Source organism: Emydura macquarii, unplaced genomic scaffold, assembly GCF_026122565.2.
Source record: "Emydura macquarii macquarii isolate MOO-44397 ecotype Brisbane River unplaced genomic scaffold, CSIRO-AGI_Emac_v2 contig_2636, whole genome shotgun sequence".
Taxonomy (NCBI): domain Eukaryota; kingdom Metazoa; phylum Chordata; order Testudines; family Chelidae; genus Emydura; species Emydura macquarii.
In genome coordinates, this window is record NW_027132773.1 from 30,562,674 (window position 1) to 30,588,334 (window position 25,661).

Below are 25,661 nucleotides of genomic sequence, written 5' to 3' on the forward strand. Positions count from 1 at the left end.
TCAGATTAGTTCTTGTTTATTCAAATTAGTTTTCTTAACCCTAAAGCCAAATGTATAAAATTTACCTCTGCTGGGCTCAATCCAATTCAAATTGAAATCTCAGTCTTCTACTACTCTGAATAGCAGGCATCTAATGCATTAGGAAAACCAACTCAGCATTATGAAACAAGATAATTCAGTAAGCAACATCTGGGTCCTAAAAACATTTCCACACTGAGACTGGTGAAAATGAATGGAGATGATTTCTGATTAGGTAGTTTAAGGAAAAGAAAAACAAATAAAACTCCACACACAATTACTTAGTCTGTTTTTGTAGAAAAAGTGTAGTGCTGGATTTCCTCAACCTATAGATGGAGGTGGAAAAGAGGGAGGGACCAAGAGCAGAGTCATGTGAAGTGATCCTATAGGGAAGTGTGTGAAGAGAGCAAAAGATTTTGCTGTAAGAACATTGCAAGTTAGGCTTGAGCGAGTGAAAAGAGAGTGAAGAATACGGAGGCTGATTTTGCTCTCACATATGCTGGTGTAAATAAGGATTTACTCTGTTGAAGTTAATGTAACCATTGTAAGCAATATCAGAACCAGGTACAATGTGAAAGAGCAGGAACAAATGAAAAAAATATTGCCCCATAAGTCAAGAACTGTCAAAAATGATCATAAATCATTCATTAAAAATATCACACAGAATAACAAAAGTTGAGGTTTTTTTCTTTCTTCCCTCACCTTATTCGTGTATATGGTTTGAACTGTTTGAAAGCCAGACTTCAAATTAGGCAGCTGTTTTGAACATGAGGAGAGAGAACAGGTGGTTCCAATGGGAATCACATGAAAGCTCTCAGAGTTCCTTCTCTCCCCCTTGAAGAGTTTTCATTACAGAGGAAAATATATTAACACTTTGCTTGAGCACCAGAAAGACAGGTACACATTAATGCCTAGTTCACTGGATTTTTTTCCCTATGTATATATTGCAAGAATGCCTAAAATACACATCAAAGTATAGAGGACATTTCCCACTGGACTTCTTCCTATGTAGTGTGATCTCGCTTTCTTGCCTGGAATTCATAGATCTAAATATCCTCACACAGAATTCAGAAAATCAAGCAGATGTAATTCATAAAAGTGAATACAATCACATCAGCTGACTTTCCAAATCAAAGGGAACAACAGTTTGAGGGACAACTATTCATGGTTAGAGAACCAACTGATTCACAATCTAACTATTTTCAAGAGTGTGTGGGAACAACCCTAATATGAGGAAACCTCAGGGGTAGATAGGTCCTGGTAATAAAATCACAACAGAGGCATCCTTTTACTCAGCTTATAGAAGGATTTTCACCCCCTCTGTTAAAAAGATTTTGAAATCAAAATAATTCAATCCAAAACAATTAGTTTTGGGTAGTGATCAATGACTCAATGACTAGCTGGCAGCCAGTAACGAGAGGAGTGCCCCAGGGGTCGGTCCTGGGACTGGTTTTGTTCAACATCTTCATTAATGATCTGGAGGATGGGGTAGATTGCACCCTCAGCAAGTTTGCAGATGACACTAAGCTCAGGGGAATAGAAGATACCCTGGAAGGGAGGGATAGGATACAGAGTGACCTAGACAAATTGGAGGATTGGGCCAAAAGAAATCTGATGAGGTTCAACAAGGACAAGTGCAGAGTCCTGCACTTAGGATGGAAGAATCCCATGCATAGCTACAGACTGGGGACCGACGAGCTAGGCAGCAGTTCTGCAGAAAAGGACCTGGGGGTTATAGTGGATAAGAAGCTGGATATGAGTCAGCAGTGTGCCCTGGTTGCCAAGAAGGCTAATGGCATATCGGGCTGCATTAGTAGGAGCATTGCCAGCAGATTGCGGGAAGTGATTATTCCCCTCTATTCTGCATTGGTGAGGCTGCATTTGGAGACGTATGAGGAGAGGCTGAGGGAACTAGGCTTGTTTAGCCTGCAGAAGAGAAGAATGAGGGGGAATTTGATAGCAGCCTTTAACTACCTGAATGGGGGTTCCAGGGAGGATGGAGCTAGGCTGTTCTCAGTAGTGGCAGACGACAGAACAAGGAGCAACGGTCTCAAGTTGCAGTGGGGGAGATCTAGGTTGGACATTAGGAAAAAGTTTTTCACTAGGAGGGTTGTGAAGCACTGGAATGGGTTACCTAGGGAGGTGGTGGAATCTCCATCTTTAGAGGTTTTTAAGCTGCGGCTTGACAAAACCCTCGCTGGGATTATTTAACTGAGGTTAGTCCTGCTTTGAGAAGGGGGTTGGACTAGATGACCTCCTGAGGTCCCTTCCAACTCTATGATTCTATGGACTGAAACATGAATATTCTATATAAAAAATGTCCTTGAGTCCCAGACTACACACGTGCAGAAAGAAACAGTGTGTGGACCTTGAAGTTTCCCAGCATAATGGATATTAGACAAATTGTGCAATAATCAATTTTCAGTTGCTTATAACTTTTGCACAAATTTCTATTTGGCCTGGAACATCACCTGTTTAGTTATGAACTGAAGCTGAATGCAAACTGTGTGGGGAAATTCAACCAACTCCACAGGACCTTCCACTTCTACCCCATGGAACCCTTCTTTGGTACTGCTGGTCTTAAGATGGGATGGCCATGGCAGGAGGAAGGAGTCAGATGGTTGTTGTTGTTGGGATCAAAGGGATGTGCATCATCCCATCCTGAAAACGTCCTGCAAAACAAAACAAAACAAAACAAAAACAATGGAGAGCTATGGGACCCTCTTTAGACCATGGACATCTCCCGGTGAAGAGAGAGCCATAGATGAAGAAGTCTTCTGGTAGGCTTCTATAGAGTACCAACGATGCCTTTTTGTGTAAGTCCCTTGCCTCTGGTGCACTTTTGAGAATCCATAAATATAGTAGCAAACCACTGCTCTATACCAGAAAATCTCAGGGACATTCCATGAGTTGAACCCTGTAGGATTTCCACTCCCCTATATGTAACTCTCCCTTACTTGCATTACTGTAACTTTAATGGTTTCAACCCTTTCATGATTATTAAAAAGTGAATTTTTTTTTGTTCAGCAAAGGTTATTTGTACATTATCTGAAAAACGTAACCTTGTGAAAGATAAGTTATAAATTGGTGACACCAGGTTACTTAACATAATGATACAAAAGCAACTGAGGAAGATGGAAACCCGCAAAGCACAGCAGCACCAACTGTCCCTGCATAGCACCCATCCTGAGAGCAAAGCTTCTAAATCAAGCAATTCCGTCTGTGCTATCTTTTCAAATGCATGTGCTGCCTTCAAAACAATTCTACCCAAGAGAGATACAATAGCTGTTTTAATTACAAATCACAAAAGAGAAAGCAACAGATGTATAAACATATTTTAGGTATTTATTAAATACCTGCTGAATTGTTATACTCCTGTTGGCTCATTAATGAAATCTCCATGGATTAGCCTCTGATTCCCAACACCTTCATTTACAAAGACACACAGAAGATTTGCATTTTCACCTTATGCACACTCATTATCATTTCTTTTATATGTTACTAATTATCTGCCTTTCTATTTCTTTTCTGTTTTCTTCTTGGCGAGGGCTGATTGAATTGCTGACTATATTAAAAAACAAAAGGAAAAATAAAGCAGTAATCTTGCATATAAATACATTTTACTACAACGTTCTTCTTCATGCTGATCAAGGTTAAGTGGTATCAACTGGCAAATAAAGCACAGAAGTTCCTCTGTACCTGGAGACAAAAAGACTCAAAGGATTTTGCTCAAAATGTCAAGATTAATTTTGATCTCACACTCTGTGTGGTTTATAGATCCTGGGAAGATTTGGATTCTTCTCATAATACATCTCTAAATGTAACTATTGACTGGCAACAAACTAAGCTCCAAATTGTGACCAGCCTTTATGTGGGTGCATGGAGTAGAAGTAAATAAAGGCTTCTGCCAGCCTCTTGCACAGGCCACACAAAGGTCTGTTGCAACTGAATTCTCTGTGTTCATAGGAGCACAAAGAATGTATAGTGCCTCAGGGCAAGGAAGTGGTAGGCTCTACTTTTAGTCAATTCCCCATAGTATCCCATATATAATGGGGGAAGCAGGCTGCTCTTTGTTTGAGGCCCAAGTCTTTGCTAAACTCCCCATGTTGGGGGTGACCTGGTACTGCTATAAGAGCCCATGGACTAAAACCCAGATCTGCAGAGCGTGGAACAGTTGATATTTCCACAGTGTCAAGTAGAATCATGCCTAGGGATCACTATGAAAGTAGATGCCACAGGAAGTGCTGCCTAAGAGACCTAGAGTGATAGTACTCTGCAGCCCTCCGATTGGCCAAGCCCCCAATTTAACTCCAGGGTTTGCCTCAGGAAGTTATCCTGCTGCCAGGCCCTGCTTGATTTCCTGAGCACAAGCCTGTGACTCCAGCTTGACTCTGAACCGGATTCATACCTCTTGATTCTAACCTGGAACAGCCTCTGATTGCCAGTCTTTGACCCTGGCCTGACTCTGACCTTGACTCTTGCTTATGGACCCTATCTCTGGTGATTCCTTCAGCTCCTGCCCGGTGATTACCATCCCCTGGTGGGAAGATCTCAGCCCAGTTGTGATTTCTAGAACAGGCCACCTGTGCCCTGGTCCATACACCTACTCAGGCCAGCACCTAAATTTCACAATTAAACTTCTATCTACTGGTTCCTGCTCACTGAAAGAACAGAGGCCAGTGAAACTAATAGAGACCAGGTGAAAGATTCTAATCAAGTCTGTTGGGATTTCTACTAGGGTAGTGAAAATAGTGGGCTTGATGCTTTTTGGCCTTGTAGTCACAGTAGTTGGTCAGACTATCTGTACTGTAGCCCCAAAACTGGACTGTCAAGGCTATTTCCCCCTCCCAGTCCCCAGCATAGGTCAGGGATAACAGCAGTACACAGAAGACAAGCACATTCGAGCCCTCCAATGCACCTGGCAACTGTCAACCCTGATACTCAATATCAGAATGACAAGAAGCAGAAGCAAGGACCTAAACACACCTATGAACAGGAGTGTACTGCCCTATCCACCGCAGTGTATGTAAATGTCACACCTGATAACTTCAAACTTGAAACTTTCATGGGTTTTTTTAATCACTTTGAGCTCAGTTTGTAATATTCTAAATGTTTTAATTTTGTTCTTTAGTGGCATAATCTGTGCAAAATTTTTTTTAAAAATGTCAGAGCCTCTGTTTGCATGATACAGACAAACACCAATTTTCAACTTAACTGAAGCATCATAGGTTTTTACAGAAGCATGCACCCAACATATCAAAGAATACCCCACCATGCCACTTCTGGAAAAACCACAATACCTATAAAATCACCTCCAGTGCTAAAAATCCAATCACTGCCCCTTGCCTGGAATGACAGCAGGATGTGCAGTTTCACATTTTCAGGCATCAGCCAAAAAGTAAGAACAAGAGACATCCCTGATAGTATTGTTATGGCGGTTTACACTTTGAAATGGATGCCTGGTGGGCTGCTCATACTGCCAAACAAATCCCTGCACCTCAGCCCCCCACCTATCACTAAGACTTTCTGACTTACTGTCACAAAGATTGTGCAAAATACAGCATGAAGATATAATCCTAGTCAAGTATCATTCTGCAGCCTCTAACCTAGCCACAAAACAGTGCCACCTGCATTTCAAAAAGTCAAATGCACACTCTACTGTCATTCCACAAACTTTTCAGATGATAGTTAAACAGTTCCTCTCTTCTATCCCAGGGCTTTGTAAATGGCTTCATTAGCCAGGGAAGCAGAGGATAAACTTGGTGTCCCAGGATGACCAAAGTAATCTCTACACCATTAATGTCTATAGTGATCCTGCATTATTCATTAAGGCAAAGAGACATGAGTTCTGAAATATCCTGCCATCGTGAAGCTTTCCATAACACCCAGTATTTGTGTTTGTGGTGGTCAACCAAACCTTGGAGCACCCTAGAGAAATACCTTTTTTGGTTTATAAGCTCCAAGGCCTGGTTTGGAGGGCAAATGACGGGAACCATGGTTTCCAGCAATTGCCCTCGTACAATTTGGGAACCCCATGCAAGCAAAGCTATCATTAATTTCCTGACCATTACCAAACCCAATGCAATGGTACCTTCTGCATAGCAACATGAATGTGCATGACAATGGCTGCAACAATCATTCTTCCCAGATCAGCGTGGTTGGCTATGGACTGGTAACAGATGGAAGCGGCCAGCTTCCAGATAGCAATGATGGCACCCCACTTCTCAACAGGTAGGGGACACTGCATGTCGATATGCTGCCGCTGAAGGTCCAGAGTGAGTTCAGCACAGATCCCAAAAACGTTGCCTTCACCATGCTAAAATTCTGTCACCTGTACTGGAAATCCCAGGTCTTCAGAATGATCCTTTCCTACCACTCAGCACTGGTTTCCTGAGCCCAGAAATAACGTTGCACTGTGTGAAGCTGCTCCAAAAATAGTTGTTGGAGTAGAAATTGCTCATTATTATCCCCCACCTGCCCTTCCCTGTCATCATCCTCCCGCTGCTGCTGCTGTTGGAGGAGCTGCTGTTATAGCTGCATCAGCTGCTCAGGGCTGGTTTACACTTACCTCGCGATTCGGCGGCAGTCGACGGGAGTTACGCAAACTACGCAGAGTAGTTTGCATAACTCACGTCGACTGCTCTGCTTCCATTCTGCGTGCTGTTCACACTGCGCTGCGCTTCTTGAGGGGGTGGATTTACTCAGTCGACTTCCTGATCGATTGAGCGGGTCTAAACTGACCACTCAATCGATCCAGAAAGATCGATCTGGCGGCGGCGAATTTACCACCGTCAGTATAAACAGCCTCAGTGGTGCAGTCATTGAAATCCAAAGTTGTAGCCAGCCAGTGCTGACATCTCAGATTAAGCCCCAACAACCTCTGTGTATTTGCAGTTGCCATCATTGCAGTGCAGAACATCCATGCTAGCTGACAGTAATTTGAAAATGATGCTTTTTCTCAAAATGGAGCTCGTATGCCCAGAAAGAGAGGAACCATTGGCTGGAGGGAGCAGAATATGGGATATTTGGAGTTTGACACAAAGTCCCAGAATTCCACTGGTGTCTACCATGTATCTCATAATGCACAGCAAGAAAAAAATCCCAAAATGCTAAAAGCTATGGGATACCTCCCCAGCATGCTACATGCTATACTGAGTGCACTGAAAAGCATTGGGCTATTCTACTCTGCCATGCCTGGATGATCCTCCTCCTCTACTACCTCCTCCTCCTGCTCCACCCTATGCTGTACCAAATGCCTTTTATGGGTCAGAAAATGCCATCAAAATGTCCTCCAGCACCTCCTGGAAAGTTCTGCCCATTTCCTGGAACAGGAATGAAAGCACAAGCAATAGAAGTTCTTTAAAAAGTGCCTATTCCCTGTTGCTGGCTCTGGTAGCTGGGAGATCACTGAATAAAATGACTTCTTGACAGATTGTACTGTTCAAACTTCCTGTAATGTGCAGGGTGGATAGTCAAGTTTTCCCACAATGCACCAGGTACGTGCTAGGGAGTCTGGGATATGGTTGGTTTGACTCTGGTCTTCATGCTGCAGTGTGGATGCCAGAGCCCCAGGTTTAGGACCGGATTAGAAAGGTTTTAGCCTAGGCTTAACAATCAGTGTAGATGCTCAAGCCGTGAGTTTTCTAACTCAAGTCCCACTGACCCTGGGCTTACATTGCAGAGTAGTCATACCCCTAGATATGCTGAACTCTGTTCCACTTCTCATTAAAATTAGTTATAGCAAAACATGACAGGTTTCCACTAGTGAATGTTAATGTGTAATTGTGAACAATTTGGGGCCAACATAAAAGATTTTTCTCAAATTTTGAGGATTTTCTCCCACAAATCTCAAAAGCATTTCCATACACTTGTCATTCAGACCTATTCTCTGGTTCTAGACCTTCTAGCACATACCCATGAGAGGGACGGCAGCTATCAATCAAACATCATCTCTTTCCCTCTTTAAAACAGACCCTGCAATCAGGATTAGTGTCTTTTCTTCTGCTACTACAAGGGGCACTGCCAATTTATTTTATTAATAGTTTAGTGTAGGAATAAAGATGTCTCTTATCCACACACCATCATTTTTAGATATATTTTACCCTATTTATGAGGCATGTGTTTAGACTTTTATCCTTGGGGTTAATTTCAGTTTGCTTTGTTCAGCATACTCGGTGCTTTTGGTTCCAAAAAGTATTACTTGGACACAGGGAAAGCATTTTGTCCTATTATTTTTGTTTGTTTTGAGATTTATAAGAGGCAACATTGGAAAAGAGGCTCATCCAGAGGAAATAGAGGAGGCCCCATCATTTTGGTACATTTAAAATAAAAGTAGAAGTCAGTAGAATGTGTGTCCTGTGGATCCATCTGGGGATGTATTAGCTGACCTAGAAGATCATTTGGAACTCCAACCTCTATGGGCCCAGGTGCTAAACAGCTTCAACTTTTCTGAATTCATTGAGGGCTGAGGGTGCCTCAGCATTTCAAATGAGCTACGCAGTAGGATGTAGGATGGAGCAAGACTTCCCTGTGACTTGGAGACACTGCTCTTAAGATCGTCTGCTGAGACTTCTAGGGCATCAGTTGACATGGGGACCCCTATCCACAGCTAAGTGGACTGAAATAAGGCAATAGTTGTTTATTTGCCATACATAAAACTACTTTCTGGTACTAACAGTTTGGACTGGAACTGGAATTTTTGATTGTGCATTTCTATAGTTGCCTAAGCATGAGCACTGTTCAAATTGCATTAAACCCCCTTAAACTGATGACAACTGCCCTCATATGTGTGTGTCTGTGTGCTGAATGTTTCCTTGCTCCCATCACAAAATTCTATCCCCTGCTATTCTGGTCCTTGCTATGTTTAGGGCAGCAGGACTCTGTACATTCTTTATAAATAAACAAGACTGCATAAAAGGTACTAGATTATATCATCAATTTCTCCTCCCAGCTTGAAAAATCTGTGAAACTCTGAATTTTGGCTAGCTGCTTGGGTCTAAAGCAGTGGTTCTTAACCTTTCCAAACTACTGTACCCCTGAAGCCTGAGTCCCACCCCCACGGGGCTGAGGCATGTAACTTAGTTTCATGGTGCCCCTGTGGCTCCAGGCAATTGCCTTTCTTGCCACCCCCAATACCAGCTCTGCACTTGCGACCCCTCTAAAACCCCAGGTTAAGAAACACTGGTCTAAAGGAATGACATGTATGCTGTTCAAATGGGATCATTTGAATGGAAATTTTAGGTTATATGTGAAATTGTGGCATCATCAGTAGAAATTTCATCATGGTTGCAGGCATTGAGTACTAGACTTAGATATTTTGAGCTAGTTGTCTCATTACATGTAATTTTTTACATTTGGATTTACACTTCCCATGAAAACCTCTGCTGGCTGTACCTTGTGGGAAATCATGTTTAAATATCGTGGAGAAGCAGAGGTGTTTGAGTTGCTTCTAATGCCAGTGTACCTTTTGCCACATCTAACAAAGATACGAATCTTTTGAAAATTCTGTACATTACATATAGCAGTGTACATATAAAAGAGAGTACCAGATGCTCAGTTGGTGTAAATCAGCCAGGGACTTCAATAGAGCTATGCAGTTAACACTGGCTGAGGATCTGGTGCAGAATCTATAAACCAGAATCTCCACATTGTGTAGTAATTTTCAGCTATAAAAAACCCTGCTATTCTGATTTTAGTAGCAATTTATATTCACTTTGCATCCCTGCATAAATGACAACAAGGGGTGCAAAAGAGTAGTGAATCAAGTCCGCCATGAGATAGCTGTAGCCATTCCAGGCACATTTTCAAAGGAACCACCTTAAAAGGCAGAGAGGTAAGACGAAGCTCAAGGGGCTAATGCATTTAATCCAGAATTGAAATTCTCTATTTATTGATCTGTTCCCTCTAGTGAAATTCTTGAATGTTGTTATTCTGTACTTGGATGGAGAGTAGATTGCAACCAATTTATATTGGAGACCTACTGACAGAAACACTTTACTTCTAGCTTCTGGCTATGAGGCTTATAATTTTAACAAGAATTTACCATCACTCAGTTTCTAAGAATAAGGTGGGTCTATTTGAGTTTATCTGGATTCAAGTGGAAGGTTTTCAGTTGTTATAGTAGATGTTGCTTTTAAAAGGGTGAAATTGTATAAGAAATGATGGAGGGAGGAGTGGGAGCCACAAATGACTCTTTTTTTCCCATCATTTACATTCACTTTTCAAGTGAATATTTGATAATGCCGAAACCCTTTTTACATTTTACAGCATGATTTTAGTCTTAATATGTTTCCAATTTTTTTTCTGAATCAAAAGGATACAAGTTTAGGGCCCAATCCTACCATTAAAGCTCCCATTTACTCATGCAAAATTTCCTTTGACAACTCAGTTTATTTAGTTTATCCAAGATTAGGATAAACTGTGTATAGGTAGCTACACAGAGTGAAGGTTTAATCTACCTCAGAAAGAAAGAATGAAAACAATCCAATGGCTGGATTTTCTTCTGAGTTTTCTTCAGATTAGGAAATAAAATGTAATTTTTTTTAAGTCTGGGCAATTAACCACAGGAACAACTTAACTAGGAATGTAGTGGATTCTCCATTTGAAATCCTTAAACCAACACTCTATATCTCTGTAAAAATATATGTGCTAGTAGAACCAGAATGTATGGGCTTGCAAAAGAAACTGCTTGGTGAAATTCAATGGTCTATGTTATGCAAGAGGTTAGATTAGATGATCATACTGGCCTTCAAATCCAAAATCTATGCCATATACTAGTTAATTATTTTAAAAAGTGGTTCAAGAGTAATACTGGGGAAGGGAAGTATTATAATATGAAGAATACTTAATGTGGTTAGGATGACCCCTTCAATCTAACCCCTTTGAAGTTTAAAATATTTCTGCCACTTGTAAACCAGCCTGAATAGTTATCCTGCTACCTGTGGTACCATAACTATCCATGGTAGTGTGATTCTATATCCTTCCCCCTACTTGAGTACAATAACCATTATAATTGTTACATTTAGTGCTTCCCTTATATAGTGTGTTTCTTCTTCCACATGCTTTATAAACATTAACTGTCATATCCTATCACCCTGACACACAGGGGCTGAAAACATCCCTAACCAGGCTGCTGAGAGTACCTCCAGCATAAGGGAATCCCTAGCTGCTGGACTGAAACTCACTCCCAACTCTTTCACTACAAGACACATCAGGGACCTTGCTGGTGAGGATGGCTGGTGTTTTCCAGACACCAGGAGGTGTAGCAGCCTCCCTGCTAGCATAATTTATAACAGCCATTGACACTGCAGTATGCATTGGCATCCAGATGCTCTGATGGTGAAAAGCAATGAGTGATGCACACATGGACCCAATAATTAAGGTCAAAGTAATTAAAAACACTGTCCCTTCCTTGACCTGGTGGGGGAGAAAAATGTGAAGAAATTAGCAACTGGATGTGCATTTATGTTACTGGGCTTGTCTCTGCTGTCCACTGCATTGACTGGCCCCATACCTCTTCAATATTCAGTAAAACTGGCAGAAAACTCAATGCTATCTGAGTGCCAGAAAAGTGAATCAATCTCTGCAAAACAGCTTTCCCAGCGGTGTAATTCTCTAGAATTACTTTGGGGAATAATTTTAATGGGGTAGAACAATATATTTGATAGGTTGGCATATTTGTATACCCAGATAATAATTCATGAGAAATGTAAGCAACAAGGCTAGGTCTGATTCTCCACTGCCCTCCACCTCGTATAGTCATTTACACCTGTGCAAAGGGAGCACAAGGTAAGTGCAAAAGCTTTGCAGTCCAGAAAGCATTCAGTTTGCATATATGTAAATGACAGTGCAGTGCAGAGGAGGGTTGCAGAATCTAGCCTAATTCTGGAAATCCAGTGAAACACACACACTATACTGGAAGATGGTTGAATGTGAAGTGGTTTGGATGTCTAACATTTCTGCCAATTTAGATGTTTACCAAAATAATGGTAAACTTCTGCCTGCAGAAAGTGCCTTTTATTGTCACAACATGGTTAAGAGGAGAACTTTTTTTTTTGCAAGCTCCCTGAACACTGGGGCTTCCTGGTAGAGCTGCTATATTTCTTCTGAAGCTCTTGTCAGCAGCTTCACTGAAGGCCTGCTACTACAAATTTACCGATCTCTTATGACAAAAGAGCTGTCTATTTTAAATTTGCATAAAAGCACACACATTTGTACAATGCACTCCCTGGCTGCTAACGTCTTCCAAAAGACACAACCCACCTCCTCCCCCCCAGTAATTAATTGCTCCCCAGCCTCACATCAATTAAGGGTCCACCTCACATCTCCACATCTCCATTAATGTTTCATACTTCAGCCCCACATTTGCCCATATTCCTCCAGGTCCGCATTGATTTTGCACACCTCCTGCCCATAACAGTGTCTTGCTCCTCAGCTCATCTCTGATCTTCTTGTAGCTCTGGAGGGTTTTTACACACACACACACACACACACACACACACACACACACACACACACCCTAGGGTGAGGGGTGTTAGCTATAGGGAGAGTACTTCACATACCTTCCCAGTCCTGGAGTGAGTTGGGGAGGCAGTTCCAGTGGTTCTTCACCTCCTTCCCATTAAATCCTAGGGGGTACTCCCTCCCTACCAGACTTGGGATGGGAGGTGGCAGGGACTTCTTGACACCTCCTTCCCCTTCCCAGGTTTTAGAAAGGAGTGGGGAGGAGGGAGCAAAGACACTTTGAGCTGTGGGCCCCTTTCTACTGGCCACTCCTCAGCTATTGTCAAAAGGATATCAGATCCTCTCACTCCTACCCAGACACTTCTAGTGGTTCCTGAAGAGAAGGGGAGAGTGTTACCCGCCCTTTGTAGTAACTCTGCTTGGCTGACCTTCCCCAGGTGGAGGAATGGTGAAGGGCAACTAATCAGAAGGTGCTTTCCTCACAAACCACAGTGGAATTTGAAAACCCACAGAGATGGCAGGCCTGCTCTCTCTCTCGAGATCCCCCAAATATTACCCAAATTGGTTAACCTTATCCAAATGGCCCACCTGTTCACTGTCACTATTGCATTGCCAAATGAATAGGATGGTTTATAAAGCAAGGGCCCAGTCATTTTCCCACTGAAATTAATGAGACTGATCAGGACACAAGAATCCTTCCGTCTTTTCTAATTTTAGGAATCATTCTTAGTGAAGAACCCAAATGAAAAAGTTCATGCTTGTAAAGTGCTTTGGAGATGAAAAACATTACATAAGTGCTAAGTTTTATTACTAAATCTTTTTCCTGATCAAAACATACTCCTCTATAGATGCACTATATTTCATTATTATCTCATCATTTCCATTTTTCTTTTTCCCTTGCAAGCCCTTGATGGAAGAGAAGCAATGAAGGCAGAATGGATAATGCACAATAACCATTTCTGAAAATAAAACCACTTGTTTAGGTACCTAATTTTAGACACTTATATTTGAAAATTCTGACCTAAATTTATTTGAAAATGTGAAGTCTTACAGCGTTTAGAATTGTTATGTGTTTTCAGATACCCATCCAATATCCAACACATTTTTCACACATTTTTCACGTCACACAATAATAGAAAAGGCAGGACAGTTTGCTGGGTTTTGCTTCTTTTTTTTAAAAAAAAGCCAGTAATATTTCCACTGACAAAAACTTTGAAATAAATTCTTTATTTTCTCTTCACAATTCCTCATGTAAATCAGTGGATATTCTCACCTGACATGATGAACTTGCTGATAAGATACTAGGATTGTAAAAATTAGTTTAATTAAAAATCCATGTAAACATTCTAAAAATAGAACATTTAAATGGTTAAATGCTGGGGGGGGGGAAGGGGGCGGAGCTGTGCTGGGCTCTGCTAGCTGGGCAGATCTCACTCCCAAGGAGCTGATGCTAGGCCTCCCCCCCGCCGTGCTTCCTTGCCAGCAAGAGCTGCCCAGCTACTCTTTCTGGTTGGAAGCCAACCCAGCTGCGGCTACCACTCCCTGGTGCTGGGTTCCCTGCCTGCCCCTGCTCGCAGGGAGCGGAGCCCAGCTGTGGCTCGCCCCACACCCCCCATGCTGGGCTCCCCTGCGCTGGGCTCTGTGCCTCCCCCAGCCCCACAGGGAGCAAAGCCTAGCTGTGGCTGCCCCACCCTCCCGCTCTGGGCTCCATGCTTCCCCGCCAGCAAGAAGCATGGAGCCCAGCTGCGGCTACCAACCCCCCACACAGGGTTCTGTTCCTTCCCCCTGCTCACGGGAAACCGAACCCAGCTGCAACTCGCCCCCCACCGTGCTGGGCTCTGTGCATCCCCCTGCTCGTGGGGAGTTGAGTCCAGCTGTGACTGCCTCTGTGCTGGGCTCCACGTTTCCCTGCAAGTGAGAGCTGCCCAGTTGCTCTCACTGGCGGGGAGCCAGCCTTGCTGCCACTCCTCTCCCCCGCTGTTTAAATGGTAATCAGATGTTTAAACAATTGATTACTGTTTAAACGTTTAACCTTTTACAGCCCTACAAGATACCTACAATAAATGGAATGGTGCCGTTTTTGAGAGTGTGAAGGCCAGTTTTGCAAAGGCCAACTATAGCACTAATGATGATGGTGGTGGTAGCATCCTGAAAAGGTGTCAGGGCATACTGCAATGCAAAAATGAACAAAAAAAAAGTTCAGTAGGTTCTAATATGCCTGAAAAGATATTGATGTTATACTCCTAGAGTGCTGCATTAGTGACTTTACAGCTGCATCCTGAACAGCTCAGCTATAAAACTTTCAGGTGTTCTAACTGGTTCGCTCTGTTGGTGTCACAGTCTGATTACATTGGGTGATCATTTCAAAGACAGGCTATGGTCATTTCAAAGGTATACTGGATGATTAGACCAGGTCAAAATATTCCTTTTAACAGTCCAGATTTCCTAATGTCAAATGAGTGCACATTAATCTTATTCTTCATATTAGACCAAGCAATTAGCTTTAATTAATAGGTAAGATGCGTTTAAAGAAAAAATACCAAGGAGAATCAAACAGAGCAGCTCTTCATCAGTCTCTAGGGCTGCCAAAACCTGCAGAGACATTCTTTCTTGGTTGTGAAAAACTATTTGAAATCCTAGGTCTCTGCTGGAAATATAATTAAGGAGTCCCACTCCATTATTGGCAAGTAATTAGAGACTGAGTGCTATAATACAAGACTTGAGTTTTCCTTTATACATCTGAACATCAGGTTAGTAAGAAGATTGACACAGTGTTTAATATGCCATCTATCATTTATTTAATTGATCCAATAAAACAAAATCTATGTTTGATGTAATGGCATAAATATCTCATAACATTTTATCTTTTTTTAGAATTTTTACCGTGAATTACACCATACTTTTTGGCAGCATAGAGAGTCTAGAAGCAGAGCAGAAAAGCAAGCAGTGTAAAGAGCAGATACCTGGGATTTACTTGAACTGCTCAGATCCTCCCTCTGGCACCAATGTAGTAAGCACTTAAGTAGAGTTGACCAGAGGATGACAATTCCATTTTGTAGCAACTTTTAAGGTTTCAAAATGTGTCTTTGTTCTACATTGGAACAAAAAGAAACTGTGTGAGTGTGTCATACATGTTATAGCTGGGTGGTTAGGAGACTGAATAGCTTGGAAGGTGGAGAACTCAGGTTCAAGTTCTTGCTTTGAATCAGGCAGAGCAGGGACTTGAAATGGATTCTCCCCCATCCCAAGGTAGAGCAGGGAGTGGGTCTCCCACATCCCATGCCAGTCCCCTACCCACTGCTTTAGAATCTGTCTCTGATCCAGGGCCAGAAAACCCCTTTCAGATGAAAGTTTAATGGAAACTGAATTGTCTCTGAAGCATTTCAGTTTAGAGGAAATGGCATATTCTACGGAAAATGTTCCGACTGGCTCTACATTTAAGCATGTGCTTAATGTTAAGCATATGCATGGTCCCATTGGAATCAAGTTTCAAGTTAAGCATGTATTTAGTACTGTGTTGAGTTGGGCCTCTATGGGATGTAGTAGTGGAGACCAAATTCACCTATAAATAAAAATGTATTTTACACTATATCATGTTGATGGTTTTACTGTACATAATAGCAGAAGTACCAATGTACCATGAAAGCACATGAACTACTTGCTTAAAGTTATATTCAAGCTCAAGAGCTTTGCTGGAGAGGGGCCTCTGCCTCTAAATAACCGAGACTGAAAACAAAATCACTCTCAGATGGCATATGTATATATATTTCTTGAGAAGCCAAAATTCTAAGAATGTTTTAATGGGGAGGAGGAAGAATTTTTATATATTCATAATAAGAGCAATCTGCTTAGTAGAGTGACTTAAATCTACATTGATATTAGATTTATTGGTCAAACTTTATTTATTCTGTAGTCAAATCCACATGGGCAGAATCCTATACTTATCCAGAGATTCACTTAAGTAAATGAACTCTTCATGGGCACAACTGAAGAATGGGGGCCCTCGTTCAGAAAAATGGTGAGACTCATGCTATCCATTTTACTACTACCCAGGATGGACTACAAATGTTTTCAGTCATCTTGTAAAGCACTGACACTAATTCATTTCACACCCATCAAGATCTCACATGATTATGAGATTTCATAAAGGAAAATGAAGCACAGTGTAGTGACAGCTGATCAGTCAATAAACTCCCACTCACCTCTGTCTTGAGAGAGAGAGAAAGCAACAACCTCAGACAGCACCAGCTGCAGCCCAATCTAACTCAACAGTTTCTAACAGTTCATCAAAACAAATCTACTTTCTCCAACTCTTGGGACTTTAACACAGAAACCAACTTTACTTTGGTTTCTTTCGCATGTTTCAGAGCCTTTAGAACTGCATGTTAATACGATCAAAGTATCAGGTCACTCCAGGACAGCAATGAAAGTGATATGACACCAGATTCTGATATCAATTATACCATTGTAAATCCAGGTTAGCTGACCTGGATTTTCATCAGTGTATCTGAGACCAAAATATGCCTCAAGAGTTTTATTCTTCCTGGAAAAAAGATATCTAAGCAAACAATAAAAGGTACCTTTCTTTTTGAGCTCTTCTCATTGAAGTCATAGAATATTAGGGTTAGAAGGGACCCAGGAGGTCATCTAGTCCAAGACTCTACTCAAAGCAGGACCAACCCCAACTAAATCATCCCAGCCAGGGCTTTGTCAAGACAGGCCTTAAAAACCTCTAAGGATGGAGATTCCACCATCTCCCTATGTAACCCATTCCAGTGCTTCAACACAGTCAGTTTTAATATCTTCTGCCTCCATGAAGATCTAATAGGGTATGTCTACACTGCAATTAAAAACATGCAGCTGGCCTGTGCCAGCTGAATCAAGCTCATGGGGATCAGTCTAAGGGGCAGTTTGACTGCAGTGTAGACATTCGGGCTTGGGCTAAAACCTGGGCACTAGAACCCTGAAAGGTAGGAAGGTCCCAGAGCTTGGGCTGCAGCCTAAGCCTGAACATCTACAGCACAATTAAACAGTCCCTTAGCCTGAGCCCTGCGACCCTTAGCCAGCTGGCCAGGCCAGCATCAGGTTTTTAGTTTCAGTGTAAACACACCCCAGTTAGTGTTGTCAATGTTCTTGATTTTGTCATGTGTCTCATGATAATTATTATTTTCCTCAAAGCCCAGTTCCTGGTGTCCCATGGGTATGTGATGATTTCAGCCTTCATTCTTAAAGAAAAAGTAGGTTTCTAACACTCAGGACTGTGGAGAAAGTTTCAATATGTGAGCCAGTGCACCCTAAAGGCTCAAAAAGCAGAAGGCAAATAAAAATAGCATCAAATGTATTAGTTTTATATAATCTCATGATTTTAAAGCCAATCTCATGATTTCTGGTGAGCCTGACTCATGATTTTTCGACATTTAGGTTTGGCAATACTGAGCCTTTTCTCCAATATTTGTCTCAGACACAATCACATCCAGAACTCACACTCATTGAGCTCCAGCAGTGTTGTTTTTCTTCACTCTGCAGGAAGTAATGTCAGCATACTTTATCATCAGGGGGTTCTCTCTTACTTCCATTGAAAAGCTGGTATCCATGGGGAATCCTTTAGGTGATGACATCAGTTGCAGTGACTGAAGTAGTATCAATGGAGTTAAATGTCAGCAGAGACAGCAGCATTACAGCCCTCACAAATGGAAAGAATGTGGGCCATACACCTTTGTGACATTCAGGCAGTGTTGATAGTTTTACAGGTTTTAATTAAAAAACTAACTTCTCTAGTTTAAACTTCTTCTAAACTGTTATCTTTTTCTTTTAATTTGGAGGTTCAGCTGATCCTCTGGATCATAGAAGCCAGAGATGGAAGTGACCTACTAGACCATCAGTTTTTTTCATGTAAGTGTGGGATGTAATCTTTACCTGTATGAAACATTTAGCTGACATTAAACTCTAAGTGCAAGTGTAACATTAGGTCTATATTTCCCACTCTCACTCCCTATTCTTCCTAGGGAGTTATGTTTTGCCACCTAATTTCTTTTACAATGAGTACAAACGCCACCACCACAACAACCCATTTACAGTCACTTCTTTTCTCATTCCATAGATCCTTTCCAGAAAATTGCCCTTCAGTTTTAAAACGTGGCAGTGGCCACAAAGAAGAGAAAGGATTTAGGGCGGGTTGATGGCCCCTGAGTGAATGGAATAATTTCAATCTTGCTGGGTGAGTGCTACTCCTGCTGAAAGAGAATAATCTGGAGGCTTGCCAATAAAGCTAGAAAGTGCAAGGCTACCTGAGGCCATTACCATCTGTCAGTGCAAAGAATTCAAGAACTCTCATGTTAGAAGAATTTCATACATATGGATGGTTGGCAGCTTTAAGGTTGCTGAGTGGATTAGTATTTGGGTGTCAGAAACAGTGTAAATGTGGTGTTAAGCAGTCTGTCAGTAAGTAAGCTTTGAATGACATAAGTACCTAATGATATACAGAAAAGGAATGAGGTTTTCAATGGTAGGTACATTATGGACTCATCAGCGCTAACTGCCCCTTTCCCTTCATTTTAACATCATTACTGGTCCTGTAGCTGAACAGTTCATTTAGACTTGAAAGGACTATTGTTTTTATTGTTTAAAGTAAAGTGTTTAGGGAGAAACACAGAAGCAGCAAAAGTTCCACTAATGGGAGAGGATGAGGTAGATGGAATTTCTCCTCCCACTCATCAGCAGAAGCAAGAGATTTTCATCAGTCATTGCTTTCTCTTGCTTTGGAACTTCAACAACAGGAGAGCAGTTTTTCACAGAGAAGCTTGTGGGGAGGGTTCCATCTCCAATATTGCACTAGGATAACTCACATGCTATTATTGTATTGCATTCTATTCTATTGTATTATACTATTGGAGTAGGCTTCTTCAGGCTAATTATTGTTAAAATTACAATCAAGATAGGGTAGGCTAGTTATGGTAATAGGCCAAAAGGATTCATGTTCCAAAATTTTGTTGTGTGTATTCTGTTCATATGAACAAGTTCTTTTCTGATTTTATTTTGTTGGAAATGTTTCTATATACTTTACTTAGCAGTTATATGAGAGTGAGAAAGAGAGGAATTGTAGACTGAATTTCAGCTCTCTTTCTCTCACCAACATTCCTTCTTTCTATTAAGAACATTAGAATGCTTATTTCTAATCTGAAGATGATAGTATTCATGACCGCTACAAATTTTATTACAAATGTTTATAAATTAAACAGTATTTTATTTGGTAGTCTATTTTTAACATTATATTTTACACTTAAATTCTTCACTAAATTAATTCATTTTAATTAAAATTGTTATAATTAATTATCATCTGTTCAATCAATATTAATTTTAAATTCACTAGATAAAAATTCCCTTATGTGATCACCACTGGAAAAAGGAAATTTATTTTCATCAGGGTTCTGTGCATCATTAAGATATAGTTTGTCTTATTACAGTCTGTTATTAATGTTCAGAATCCATTTAATTTCACTTTTAACTGACTGTAGCAATTAGATAATTGATTTAATCTGGCAGGATTTGGTGGATTACATTGCTTTGATATGGTGGTAATAGGGAATTAAGGTGTTAGAAACATACAAACTAAATTTATGGGTACTCCTGAAATTTCTAATTTAGAACCTCGCAGCTAAGTGTATTAGATGAACAGCACACAGAAGAGCGCATATCTGCATTTTCCCTGTAGTACCTTTCTCAGATTCTGTTTTCTCATTTTGCAGTTCATTGAATTAGTAATAAGGCAGTGTGATAGAAACAAGAAGAACAAATTCTGCAAATGCTCTGGTTTTCTTTTGTAAAGAGAAGCAAAGTTTAAGTTCACAACAGATAATCAAATCTTACTCCACTTGCTCAAAGGGAGAATTTGGACTTTATCAGACTAATTTGATGATACTTGTATTCATCTGCATCACCTGCACTTCCATAACAGAGTTCATAATAATACTTTAACAGTGTTAAAGTAGGACTATATCTTCAGTAACCTACCAAAGTCTAAAAAGTATTAACACAAACACTTGTCTACAAGATGAAAGATAGAAAGATGGGTACAGAGATCTTATGTTCAGTTATATAAGTTTGTGAGGTTTACAGTGATGGGTACAAAAGTAGACTCAACATAGAATGTTTTCCACTTTTCTTTTAATAAATATTTATTCAAAATGATGAAAAAGTTTAGAAACATGAGATATGTTTAGGAAAAAAATATTAGCGCTTTGCCAAAGATTATCACTCTCTTAAATGATACAAATGTTCTAAAAAATGTTAGAAATTGTTTTAATAAGTTTAAAATATGGCCTTTGAGGATGAAATCTAGAGCCCACTGAAATCAAAAGTCATTGTCATTTCAGTCGAGTTAGGATTCCCCTCCCCCATGTACTGTTCCATACACTATGGGAATTTGCTTGGGACAGCAGTTTTACAATTTAGAACTTCCTTATACAAAAATATAGGTTCCTCCCTACATTTAGAAGTAAATGAGAATATCCAGTAGTAGTTCTGATTCTATATAACAGAGAGCAGTTGAATACTTTCACAGTAGCCAATTCATTATACTTTCAAACAAGTTTTTATTTTTCATTAAATTAACTTAATGTATTAGTTTACTTTGGGGGAAAAATGGTAAGAGTATGGAAGTATGAGAAATATAGCTTGCATAAGAAAGCTTTCACTGCCCTAATATATAATAAAAGTTTGAGTTTCAATAGGGGGGAAAATGGAGGGGGCAGGGTTTTTTAAAGAAAACCTGTTCATTGTTAAAAATGAGGACTTCTGCTTTGTAACTATTATTTTTCATATTGTGGTATTACAAGTGGAACCAATCAAGGCCCATATTTCCACTGTTCCAGGCACTAGTAACCAAAAGAACAGCCTATGCCTCAAAGAGTTCTCAATCTTATATTGTAGCAAGGCATCTTCTAGGGCTGTTCAGTGGAGGTGAGCTGCATACTGAAGAAATGGAGCAAGCCATATGGAATGAAGGGCTAAATGCTGACCAGATGTTTATAAATCGGCAGGTAGCCTGCAGTGTATAGACAGCAAGGGAAGTAGGCAGAAGGGCTGGAAAGACAGGCCGGAGGAACTTTGGAATAGCATTAGAGGATTATCAAAACACAACCTCTGCTAGCTAGGTTTAGCTACATCCTCACTGCAAAGTGGATGGGGTGGGCCAGATCATGCCGTAAAGAGAAACATGGGCTAAAAATTGGGTAGAGAGCACAGGGTAAGCTAAAATATAGATATACACAAATGGGGGGTAAAGTGACAAATGGGGTTGAGTGGGGGACAGGGTCATAGTGAAGACTGGCATGTTTGCTTAAGTAAGTAGTGCCTATGGTCTAAGTAATTACAGTTGGCCACCAGCCTAGCCAACTGCCAGGACAGTGGTGATTTGTAGGGGAGGACATAATACAGAAAGATGAATAGATCAGTTTTGGCCATGGTGGGATTAAAGTCATGGCTGGGCGTCCATGAGAAGATGTGATAAAGACAAGAACTGTATGAAACTCTTGAAAGCACATTTTGCTGATTTAACGCAAATTATATTGGACAAACTGCTTAACAAGAATGTATAATAAAAACATTAACAAAGTTGCTGATGGAAATATAATCAAGCCTTTTTTTTTTTTTTTTTTTTCATTTGTAAAATAATGCTCTCCAGGCCTATTATAGGGCCTGATTCTGTTGCCATTCTCAGTGCAGAAATGAAATCCCATTAACTTCAGTACAAAATAAATGAGAATTCTATTCATAGAGTGGCTCCAGGATTGCATCCAGGCCACAATAGTTAATTTTGCATAGTTGTATCAAAAAGTATATGTATTTTTAAAAACTTTCTAATTAGTGTTTGCTGATAATAGCAAAACAGCTTAGTGCTTGATGCAATTAACATTGCCCCTAGACTCCCACAGCTTGACATAAATTTGATAGATGATTCAGTTTAATAAAAAGTCTATACGATGATTCTGTACATTATGTTATTCTTGGTGTGCCAGCTTTTCTATTAATCAGGATTTTCAAAAGAATTTATTAAAAATACATAGCATTTGACTGGGATGGCCTATATTTCTCAGTAGATGCAAGGTGGGAATGCCTCCTGAGACCAACTGGAGGACTGCTACAGATACTTGACAAGGGCCCCATCCTTTGGGAATCACTAAATGCCCTCAACTCCCATTAACTTCATCTTAACACCTGGCAGAACTGGGCTCCTTATGTGTTTTCCGTTGCTTCTCACAAGATGTATTTGAGTGGTAATTGAACAGCACCTCCTAACATCTGCTGCTGCAATTCCACTCTAGTCTCCTTGATCATCAAAACTTTATACTCATGTAAATTTATTGACATATTACCATCATTTATTCCACCTCTGAAATTAGCCTTTGATATCTGCATGTGACGGGGGAGAAAACCAATGTGTAGGTTGGGGGGCAGATTTAGTATCAGGATGGAGTAGGGACAGATTCAGTATCTAGTTGGGAAGGGTAGATAATTATGGTGGAAGTGGAAGACATCTGGGGCAATTTTTTTTATCTTAATTCCACTGCTGCAAACATGGAATAGTTCTGTTGGCTTTTGTAGAGTTACTCAGAGTTTACATTGATCAACTGAGGTCAGAATTATTCCCTGGATATCAGGCAAGTCTGGAAACTAGGGACCAGATTGCTGGTCCTGACACAAGCACAAAGGCCTCTCAGTGGAAGATCCTCTTATGAATGAAGGAATTATTGCATGATATAGAGCTGATTAGCTAGTTGAACACCATCCTCTCCAGTCCCCACCTCACTCCCTGGGCCCAGGGGTATATTTGGCAAAAAGAGCATGGCCAGAGTGCTGCTGAGCTCTGGTGATCCCCTGAAGCTGCAGTGGTTCAATGGGAGCCATTATTACCTGGCACAAGTTATGGTTGTCCTGAGGCTGATCCAACTTGTGTTGGAGGCTGAACCAACCCCTGGCCCACTCGAAGGACTGCAGGGGAACCAAAATGTGTGCATCAAGTCACTTTTGTCCTCTCTGGGCAGCTGAGCAACAAAATGGCAGATGAGACTCAATGCTGATTAACGCAAAGTAAAGCTTATTGGAAAACTTAATTCCAACTATACATAAAAATGGAATCCAAAATCTCTTTTACTACTCAAGAAAGATCTTTGAGTCACTGGGGATAGATCTCTGAAAATATTCACTCAATGTGCAGCGCCAGTCAAAACAGCTAACAATGTTGGGAATCATTAGAAAAGAGACAGATAATAAGACAGAAAATATCTTATTACTTCTATATAAATCCATGGTATACCCACATCTTGAATACTGAGTGTAGATCTGGTCACTGTATCTCAAAAAAGATATATTGGATTTGGTAAAGGTACAGAAAGGTACTTGATTAGGGGTATGAAACAGCTCCATATGGGGAGAAATTAATAAGACTGGGATTTTTCAGCTTGGAAAAGAGACGACTAAGGTGGGATATGATAGAGGTTTATGAAACCATGACTAGTGTGGAGAAAGTAAATAAGGAAGTTGTAGGAAGGCGCTGTGGCCTTCCTCTGAGCCTGGACCCAAGGAAGGGCCATAATGCCCAGACAGGTCAGGAACAGGTATGGCAGGCCAGTCTGTCCAGCAATGGAGGGGCAGAGCTTCTGCAGGGAAAGGAAGTACAAAAGACAGGCCCCGCAGCTCAGTAGGAGACAGGCTGCCGCCAGAGGCAGATGTGCTGTCCCACTGGCTGCAACATAGACCTGATCCCAGCCGGGCAGCCACCCCGAGCAATCGCCTCCCAGAGTGAAGGCACCTGAAACGGCCTGACTTACCGAGGCCCATGGATGGGAGATACCCCCCGGAGACTGGCCCTGACCTGGAGGAGTTGCCCGATGCCGAGCCACCCCAGGAGCCCTGTGACCTGGAGGAGTTGCCTGACACCGAGGAGCTCCCCGACTTGCTGCCGGTCGACAAAGAGGGACTGGTGAGCCTGCCGCATGCTGAATACCCCAGTGACCCTGAGGACATGGAGGACACAGGTACCCGGGGGAGGAAGTGGCCCAGGGACAGCCATAGCCAATGGCTGAGTCAGGGGCAAGACCCCCGTAGGCGTGTTGCGGCGGGAGCCCTGCCGACTCAGTGGCAAACGCCTTTGCCACTGCTAGGATCCTGGGCTGGGACACAGTGGAGACGGGTGGGCCTGCGTCCCCCTCTCCCCTTCCCTAGCCACCCCGGGAGAAAGTGCTCTCCCCTGATGCTAGAGACAGCGGATTCACTGCTTACTTGTCTCACCCCATCTGGGGGTTGGAGACTACAGACTGCTTGCCTACCTTGCCCTGCCTAAGGGCCGGAGGCTATGGACTACTTGTCTGCCCACCCTGCCCAAGGGCTGGGACTAGGACTGGTGTACTGGCACTTGTAGGAAGGCGCTGTGGCCTTCCTATGAGCCTGGGCCCGAGGAAGGGCCGTAACACCCAGGCTGGACAGGACCACCGGCCTACAGAAGTATTATTTACTCTCTCATAACACAAGAACTAGGGGTCACCAAATGACATTAGTAGGCAGCAGGTTTAAAATGAACAAAAAGAAGTTTTTTTTAAACACATCACACAGTCAACCTGTGGAAGTCTTTGCAGGAGGATGTTGTGAAGGCCAAGACCAGAAAAGGGTTAAAAAACTAGATAAGTTCATGGAGGATAGGTCCATCAATGGCTATTAGCCAGGATGGGCAGGGATGCAAAAACATGCTCTGGCAAACAGAGGCTCCGGGACACTTTAGAAGCTGGGGATAGGTGACAGGGGATAGATCACTTGATGATTACCTGTTCTGTTCATTCCCTTTGAAGCACCTGGCATTGACCACTGCTAGAAGATAGGATACTTGGCTTCATGAACCACTGATCTGATACAGTATGACCATTCTTATGTTCTTTCCTTATGGGCCCTGAGCTAAGCAGTGCTTGGCCAGACAGGGTTTAAATCTTTGGGCTTCTGGTTGGGTAAGATTGGGGAAAGACTATCTGTGGATGAATACGATGGAAGTGGTCTTGGGATGTTGGGTTACTGGGTAAGTGAGTAGGTAGACTTGGGAGTAATTTGTAGGATGAGTGTGTAGGGACTGAGAAAGGAAAGCAAATAGATCAATGTTAGGGACAATTTTCTAGGTAGATTCTAGGGGTACTGTT